The following is a 10113-nucleotide window of genomic DNA, read 5'->3' on the forward strand; positions in this document are numbered from 1 at the left end:
TATGATTTAGCGATTAACTGACCCCCTATTAACTCAGGAGGGTTATCCTTATAGCCTGACTTTGAGCTTAATCAGTACTACTCGGGAACTACTTTATCTAAGTGATCCATTATTTCCTTTAGCATTCTTCCTTAGTGTTCTTCTTTATATTAGAAAATAAATACATACATAAATATAAATACAGTTATATTTATATATTGAATTTAGCTTAGTACATGCATAAAAGTTTACAGTTTTTTCATCTCCTTTTGCTCTCTCTTTTGGCCATGGCCACAGTATGAGGAAGTTCTCAGGCTGGAGACTGAACCCGCACCACAGCAGTAATCCTAGCCACATCAGTGATAATGACCAATCCTTAACTCACTGAGCTATCAGGGAACTCCCTACTTTTCCTTTCTTTTGTCTTTAATGAACGAAGATGCTAATTAATATATTTTATTCCTGGGCAAATTGGGTTTTTTATGGTACTGAAGGTTTGCCAGTTAAAAGCTGAATGAAAAATAGTGATGGTATTTTCTGTAGAACGGTGGATCTTTAAGAAAAAGTCCCAAGGAAAGAACAATTGTTCTATTTTCATGACAGACTTTATTTAAAGCAGAAAAACAAATGTTCCGCCTGAATTAGTATTATCATTTGTGTCAAGAAGGTAGAGTCTAAAAGTCTGTGGCTTCTATGGCTTTCTTTCCCTCTGTGGCAAGCTAAACCATGTATTAAATGCACTTCTATAGCCCAATTTACATCTATGGTCAAGGAAAATCAGTACATCTAAGAATACACTTTGGAATTTTAAAGATTTAAAATACATCTGGAAGTTTTTAGTCCCTTTAATGAACTGATAATTTGTTAAAATATGGAGTAGAAACTTTTCTTTTCTTAGTATTGGGATTCCTTTCTCTTGTCTTCCATAGGGTAACCTGCTTTTAGGGGACAAATAATTTTTTAAGTTGCATGTAGTGAGAAGAAAAGACGTGACAGGGTTACTCAAGTAAAAATGATGAGTGGTAACTAAACTGCCTTTTTAAGAGGGTAAATGGTTAACTATAGGACTTTGACTTAAAGACTTTTTTTTTAAGTTCCGCTATTCTTCAGAGGCTAAAGCAGACTTGCTTGAAGAGGAGGTTATTGGCTGCAGAGAAAAGAGCTGGCAAGGAGAAAGTGAGACTATTGTGGCTGAGAGCAAAAGAAAATTTAAAAGTGAACAAACATATGTGATCTGTATTTTTAGTAAGTGGTCAAAAATATAACATATGAGTCTCTTAGGTAACCTCCCTAACAAACCTTTTTTTGGGTCTGTGTATAGACAGTGGTGGAGGGATTTGAAACCTACAACCAGTTGTCTCTGATAGAGGGACATCATGATTTTTGCAGTATCCTTTATGTCTCTTTTTCAAGGATGTGACAAAATGCTACTGCTTCAAGGTCAGTGAAGGCACAGTAGAGGAAGCTGATGATGGGAAGACATCCAGTGCTAACAATGGTTTGTCAAGGTCTAAATGAAAAAAATACAACACAGCAAGAGTTTTAATTACTTGCCTGCCTTCATTTCCTTTGTGGGAAATATATAGTTCTTTACATTATTATACTCCAACTAAAGGCGCTGTTGATAATTATAATTATTATAGTACCGTTACTTACTTAAAGTGCTGGGTACTTTTCTAAATATTTTCCATGTATTCAAATAAATCCATACTATTCTTTATATCATACTGAGTATCCACCCATGGGGTTTGGTCTTACAATAGGACCTATTTCTTATCTCTCCTCTCTCTCACCAGAAAATCTTTCTCTCACACACATCCACACACACACACCAGCAACAACTACCACCATCCAGAAGTGCATTTCCCAAAGGCATATTAGAGTTATTCACTCAGAATAATACCATGGAAGGGTGCACATAAACATTTAAATGAGCTTTGGCTCCTCAGGTCCTACAGATAGACATAGCTTTTGAGACTAGCAGCAGGCTTTCATTAATGCTACCAAAAAAATTCACAACCTTGAAGTTAATATTCTGGATAGAAATATTACACAAGAGGAAATAAACTGTAAAAACAAACCTTTGTTTTATATTTTTATAGCTGCAATACAACTGTATTCCTGTAAAATCTAAAAGTAAAGTGATAAAAAGCAAATGATAGCAAACATTTCCCTATTTCAAATTTTTGTCCATAATTTTCCTCCCTGGAGTACTTTCAGTTATTCATTCACTGAGTATTTCCTAAAACTTCTCAATAAATAAAATAAAATAATTAAATGTGTTCTAATAGGAGTTGGTAGCTAAATGAGGTCTGGTCTTATTTGAATCTCCTGAATGATGTAGTAGCTTCTCAATAGAAAGAACTTCTCAACCCTAGGGTAAACTCTTAGTTTATCCTGATGGAAAGAAGATAAGAGATGGTAAAGATGTAAGACTATAAGATGAAAAGGATATGAACCTGTTATATAATAACAATAGGTAACACTGATTTTGTATTTGATGTATGGCAGAGACAGTATACTGAAATTCGCTTATGATCTACGTAGGTACTAAAACCTCAGTGTGGGCAATGGGAAATATTGGCCACTTTTTCTTGTAATAGGTAGACTCTCCCTTCAAAGTCAGTTCTTCTCGTTAAGTATTTCCTAGAACCAAAGGGAGAGCTTTTGACCTGTTTTTTGAAATCTGTCATTGACTGTTTAATGTGGGACTGGCAATATGTTCCTTGAAATTGGATTAGGAACCAATGGATGAAAATCAAATTTAGGACCTCAGAGTTATCCAATAGAAAACTGTTCCTGGCTCTATTGCTAGCATTTTTCTTTGCATCTATTATTCTTCAACCATTGAATGTCTCCATTTAAAATGACCTGACATTAGTCCTCAGACATAGATTGTCAATATGTAATATGCAGCAATAATCTTGACTGTGCTAGTTCACGTTTATAGGGTTATAAAATATTTGCTGATGGTTATATTTATTATTTGGTGAGGTCTATGATATTGTTGCTCTAACATTCTACAAAAGAGGGGATTAAAGTAGACTCAGTTTATCCAATGGCACCTCTGGTGGTGATGAATAGGTCAGCTAAGATACCTGAAATATAGACTCAAGAAAATTATGGAGTTCCTGTCATGGCTCTGGGGTTCTCGTCATGGCTCAGTGGTTAATGAATCTGACTAGCATCCATGAGGATGCGGGTTCTATCCCTGGACTCACTCGGTGGGTTAAGGATCTGGCGTTGACGTGAGCTATGGTGTAGGTAGCAAATGCGGTTAGGATCCTGCATTGCTGTGGCTCTGGCATAGGCTAGCAGCTGCAGCTCTGATTGGACCCCTACCATGGAAACTTCCATATGCTGTGGGTGTGGCCCCTAAAAATAAAGACAAAAAAAGAAAAGTAGAAAGGTGTAATAGAGCACTTTTCAACACACACACACGCAATTCTTTAATAATTAGAATTACTTCATAAAACGTTTTGGTAAAGAACTTTATAAGCAATGCAATTCAAGAGTTGGAAGATATTTAAGTGGATGCATGTTATTTTTTTCTCTTTTTTGATTCATGAATTATACAACATTGGGTATCTTTCTTATGTCCTCTAGATCATCTTTCCTATTATATAGCCTGGTCCCTCTCCCAAAGGCTAACCTTTATAGGTTCCTCCTCTTTTATTGCATTGACAAATGGAAAGATAGAAAGCATTCAGGTATTTATTCTCCCAACTCTGTGATTTCTCCTTGGCCTGGCTGCATCCTCTAACTAAAGGTCAAATCTCCTCTCCAGGTGGCCATCTCCACATGACATTCTAAGAATTTCTATAATTGCTCTGTCCACTCACCCCTTCAGGGGAACAAACAGCCCTGGTGTTGACCTGGCCACATCTTTGTAAATAGCCCTTTATTAAGTCCCTTGAGTTATTCAATTTGAATATGCCATCTGTTTTCTGCTGGCATGTTGACTAATATACACATGACCAGATATCAAAACTTAGTAACATTAGGTAGGTGCTAATGATTGAATAACTTTATTTTAATAATTCAGAAACTAATTCCAAGAGGTTCCTTCTGTTTCACAAGTCATAGACAGAACAGCAAGAATCTGCTAAACTTCCTGGATTGCTCATCCTGTTAAATATTATGATCATGTTCCTCTTATTTTGCTTTTTCAGGATGTTCCAAAAGTATCTTCCTTTGAAGTGAGAAAGAATTGAGTAGCCCACTTCAAACCTTTTTATATCATCTATAGACCTCAAACATGAACCTTCACAACTGAATTTCTTTCTCTTCCATCTTTAGAATTAGCTTCAGTGTCTTCACCTTTGAAAAGCCATGCCAGATGGTATAGTATTGGGATCTGTGCTGCTTTTCTGTGTTCCTTTAATTCTTTGTATTTTCTGGGATACAGCATATATTAAAACTTTTGAAATTGCCTGTATAACTGCTATCTGTATCCATATGTGTGGTATGAGATCCTTGAAGACAAGAACCCTATTTTGCTCATTTGTGTGTCCATTACATATGGCACATAGTAGGCACTTAACACAGAAGTCCACCCTTGTCCACAGGGGATATGTTCCAAGCCTCCAGTGGTTGTCTTAAACCAAGAATAGTACCAAATTCTATATATACACTATGTTTTTTTCCTACACATATGATGAAGTTTGATGTCTAAATTAGGCATAGTCAGGAAATATCCAAATCGCCAGCATCAGTATTTTTGTGCTCTGAGATCATTATTGAGTAGAATAAAGGTTACTTGAACACAAGCCCTGAGATACTGTGACAGTAGATTTGATAACCACGATGGTTACTAAGTGACTAATGAGTAGAATACTCTAGAGAAAGTAAAGGATGTTTCCCATCCTGGGCAGGATGGAGTGGGAAGGCTTGAGATTTCATCTTTTTACTCAGAATGGTGTGCAATTTAACGCAGACAAGTTGTTCATCTATGGAATTTTCCATTTTACATTTTTGGACCATACTTGACGGCAGATGACTGAAACCACAGAAATCAAAACCACAGATAAGCATGGACTATACTGTATGGTGGGCTACAGCTGTAAGCATAATAAAATTGAGTTGATTTCACCTAGTATTAAACCTCCAACCCAAACAACTCCTCTATATTTGAAAAAACACAATGGGGATTATAGAACACCCAATTCTCTTTAATCTCTGACTCCCCATGACTTATATAATGATCAAATATTAGACAAGTGTGATGACTATACGTTTAGGGGTCAAGTTTAATATTATAAATATAGTTCATTGAGCTGTTATTGAAGCAACGAGGAAAATATAAAGATTGTTTTTTAAAATAAGATGATAATTGTACTGTTACTGTTTCAGAAAGTATATAGGACACTTAGATCATTCCTACACCAACATTTCATTAGGGGTCTATTTTATTTTCAAATCACAATGTATTAAATGTATTTAATCCTTAATGGAATTTCTTCTTTCAGTAGCCCAACAGTTTATTCTGGTATGCACTTGTAAAATCCCTCTCTATTATTTGAATCGCTTCAGGAAAAAGCTAAAGAGCTTATGTTCATAAAAATAATAATGTTTTGCATCTAGATAATTTATTTTAAGAAATATCTTGTGATTTGGACCTTGAAATTTTTTCATGACATAATTCCTTTTATACCTTAGGAATGGTTAAAATATATAAATATATGTGTATGATATATACAAATACATAAGCAGGATAAATACATGAAGCAATGAATGAATGAGGTTTATAGATAAAAATTTGAAGCACCAGAATCATACCAAGTTGGCATCATATAATTTGCCAAGTTATACAGGAGCAGAGTAAGGCATGGAAATATTCTTCCATGAAGGTTTAGATACCTCTTGAGTCTGCTACAGTATAAATTATGATAACTCCATATTCTGTAAATACTTCCAGCTAGAAAAAATCCACTCGAAAAAAGCTTAGAATTTTATAGTGTTTTCTAAGACAATAGATATTATAATAATGGTATATTCACATTTACAAACATTTAGTAAAGAAAAAATACCATGGTAGTTACTGTGTAGTATAAAGATAAATAAACACAGCCCTACCTTAAAGCGGAATAATCATACCTAACAAATAACAGTGTTTTAATAAATACCTATTTAAATAAATGAGTAAAAATGCAAAGAAATGTAGTGAATAACTAAAATGTATGAATCACATCTATGGGCCTAACATTATAAATATGTTTTAATTTCTTTCTTAGAAATGTAAAAAAATTATTATTATTTCAGTTTCACCAATTATGAAGGTAAAATTGAAGAAGCTAATAATTCTATGCAAAGCATACAAATTAGGAGCCATAGTTCCATGTTCTGAACTCGTGTCAGTTTGAGCTCAAAGTCTGTGCTTTTTCTATGAAATGAACTGCTAAGTGCTAGAAAGAAACCGTATACAACAAAAGAGATCCTGATACCTACCCAAATGATAGATATAAGTAGTTGTTATCTAAAGTGTATATTTCCTGATATTCAACAGTTTGGTGGAATAAGTGCTCAGGACTCTTAAGTTAAAACAAGAATAATGATGAAAAACAGCAAATGGTCTCTCACTATCTTCTTATTTCTAGGATGTTAAGTTCTCATGAGAAATAAGCTTGATCACAGGTATAAAAATAGAAATAATGATTATTTAACCTCTAATGTTAGCCATATTGCCTATTCTCTTTATCTCTTTATTTGCATTACCTCATTTTATTTTTAAACAAATAGTAAGGTAGATTTTACTGTATGTAGTCATGTGATAAAGCAATCCATATTTTGGAAAATTAAGTACTGGTACATAGTGATAGCACTCGTGAATGGCTGATTAGACTAAAAACCAGTTCTATCAAAGTCCATCATCACATTTTAATGATTTTTTTTGTTTTTTTACTTGCTAGGTATTTCTGGGCAACTCTCCCCTTCACACCATGATAGGCTTGGCTTTGGTTTCTTTCAAATGTCATTTTTTTGTGTACAACTTTCATAATTTTTGTACATGTCATCAATATTGCAGCTAGTTAACACTAACACATGATGCCTGCAATATTCTGCCTATAATAGTCTGAACACTTATTTGAATTAATGATTTTAATTCTCTAAAAACCTTATAGGTTAATATTACCATCTCTGTTTTATACGTAAACAAATTCATTCCTAAAGAAGTTAAGTGATAGAGTTAGAATTTATTTTAGAGTCTGATCTCAGATGCTTAAACGTTGTACAGTATTATTCTCAATATTATCTAATTACTAAATAATTTTCTTAAACATTCACTATGCCTACATTAATTTGAAAAATCTTTATTCATTGTCACTGTAAATGCTAGTTAAATATTTTCCTATTACTTCTTAAAGTAAAATATTCATTAACATAAATTCTTTAAAAAAATCAGTTTTTGGAGTAACTTGTTTAATGGTAAGCACTGGCTTCTGAATCATAAGATCTTTTTATTCTAGGCTACAAGCACATACATAAGTGCTGCCACTTCCTAAAATGCCTTTGGCAGATGCCAGCTAATCATTTACAAATCTCTTTCCCAGTGAATCCAGGCAAGATGCTGATTTTTTTTCTTAATTTGTAACTCTGGGAATTTACTATATGCATAATTGCATATGAAAAATGAAACACAAAATATTTTGGATCCAACTCTACTGCTTGAGGTCAATGTGTTACTTGAGGCTAGATTTTTAATTCTTATATATGTCAGTTTCTCCTGTGGTACAAAGATGTGTTTAGTTAGGTTTATGATCAATTTGGGTTTTAGCAATTTGTTCTGTAGGTGATGGTCAATCATGTGTAGCCACAAGAGGGAACAACAGGATAGGCTTAGGAAAGCAAAGTTGATTATAAAGAGATAACTTCTCTGCATGCCAAGAGGGAATCACACAAAAGGAGCACCAGAGGATCCTGCTCAGCCAATCAGATAAGGTAGTAAGGTCCTGTGAGGGGTGCCTTTCTAGAGGTTCAGGGTAGAATCCACATGCAAAGACGGGAGGGAATTTTACTGCTGTGATTTGAATATTACTAGGTCCTGGTCAAGGGAGGGTGGGAAGAGGAACTTGAGACAGGAGCCAGCTTTATTACATAATTGCTCCTGAGCACCTGGGCAGGGTGCCCATAACCTACTCATGAGGATGTGGAGGCAGCAGGAAAGACAGAAACAAATAATAACTTTTGAACAATGTACAGTACAAAATTCCTAATTCTACCACTTTGCTTCTCTGATCCTCCTGTATATGTGTTCCCAATTCTTACCACAAATTCTGAGAAGAAACTGGAGGCCATAAAAAAATTATATCCGGACTTAGAAGGGGACTTCAAAACCCCACTTTCAATAATAAATAGAAGGAGTAGCCTTGTGGCACACCAGGTTAAGGATCTGGTGTTGCCACTGCAGTGGAACAAGTCATTGCTGTGCTGAGGGTTCAGTCCTTGGCCTGGGAACTTCCACATGCTTTGGGCAGGGCAAAAAAAAAAAAAAAAAAAAAAAAAAAGAAACCCAGACAGATGATCAGTAAGGAAATAGAAGAAGAACAATACCAATAGACCAAATGCACCTAGCATATACAGAACACTCCACTCAACAGTAGCATGGTAAACATTTTCCTTGACTGATCATGAAATAGTCTCCACTTGGTAGGACACAGGATGAGTCTTTACAAGTTTAAAAATATTGAAGTCACATAAAGTAGCTTTATGAACATAGTGAAATGAAAATAGAAATCAATAACAAAAGAAAAACTAGAAAATCCATAAATGTGTGAAAATTAAACAACACACTCTGAAACAGTTTATTATTATTATTATTATTTTTTTTTTGGTCTTTTTGCTATTTCTTGGGCCGCTCCCACGGCATATGGAGGTTCCCAGGCTAGGGGTCCAATCAGAGCTGTAGCCACCGGCCTACGCCAGAGCCACAGCAACGCAGGATCCGAGCCGCGTCTGCAACCTACACCACAGCTCACGGCACCGCCGGATTGTTAACCCACTGAGCAAGGGCAGGGACCGAACCCGCAACCTCATGGTTCCTAGTCAGATTCGTTTACCACTGCGCCACGACGGGAACTCCTGAAACAGTTTTTTAAAAAACGATAAAAAATCCCCAAATTGTCCTGGCTCTTTGACAACATACAACCCAGAATTGACCCTACCTTCCTTAAATTTGCTGTAGAATCAACTAACACAATTCCTAATCTATAAGAAGCTTCACACAAATCCCTTTACTGGGATATTCTATCATTCCTTCAGAGTGCCTTCTCCCTTGCTATTAGGTAAATAATTTATAATAGACAGGTAGGTAGGTAGATAGATAAATAGATACTTACATACATACATACCTAGACACCTCTATACCTCTATCTATCTATTAAGTTCACCATTTACAGAATTTTTCTGTGAATTATTTTTATCATGAGACTCTTGCTAAAACACATATATAATGCCAAATATTTAATTTATATCATTTTAAATTGAAATTTCTTAAGTATATTTTTGTTGAATAACCATAGAAGCATGAATCTACAAAAGTCATCCTTCTACCCCCAAGTAAGGTATTAAGTCAACAAAACAATGATTGCTTTTAGCTCTGCTGGATCATTTTAACATGTATGCAACATTAATGCATTTTCTCTCTACCGCCCATATTACTTGGGACAAAAATTAAATGATACAATTATAATTCTGATCCATAGCAAGCAAGATCAATCTTATAGGATATTTTGTGAAATAGATGTGGAAATGCCAATATCATACACAATAGACATTAATCAACATAACTATAATTCTGGCTGTTTAGATCACTATTTTCTCCTCAGGGTTTCTTTCTTAGTCTCATTTACAGCAAGGATAATGAATGGGATTCAACTCTGATGTTAATGCTTATTACTTTGTAGACTGTAACCTGATTTTCTCTTGTACACTGCTCCTAAAATCAGTGTTTATTATGGTGCCCAGAACATAGTAGGTGCTTAATAAATGTTTGTTGAATGAATAGATGAATGGATACTGCTTGACAGAGAAAGATTTCTTTCCCCATCCTCTAGCCTCAATGTAAAATAGTAATATTACCTTGTAATACAGGCAGAAATAGTTTACCCCACACATTTGTCAAGCTTGTAGAATATT

The sequence above is a fragment of the Sus scrofa genome, chromosome 16, assembly GCF_054392235.1.
Source record: "Sus scrofa isolate SSC_HxYL_T2T_F1_AM1 chromosome 16, Sscrofa_HxYL_maternal_Yorkshire_Landrace_v2.0, whole genome shotgun sequence".
NCBI classification, from domain to species: domain Eukaryota; kingdom Metazoa; phylum Chordata; class Mammalia; order Artiodactyla; family Suidae; genus Sus; species Sus scrofa.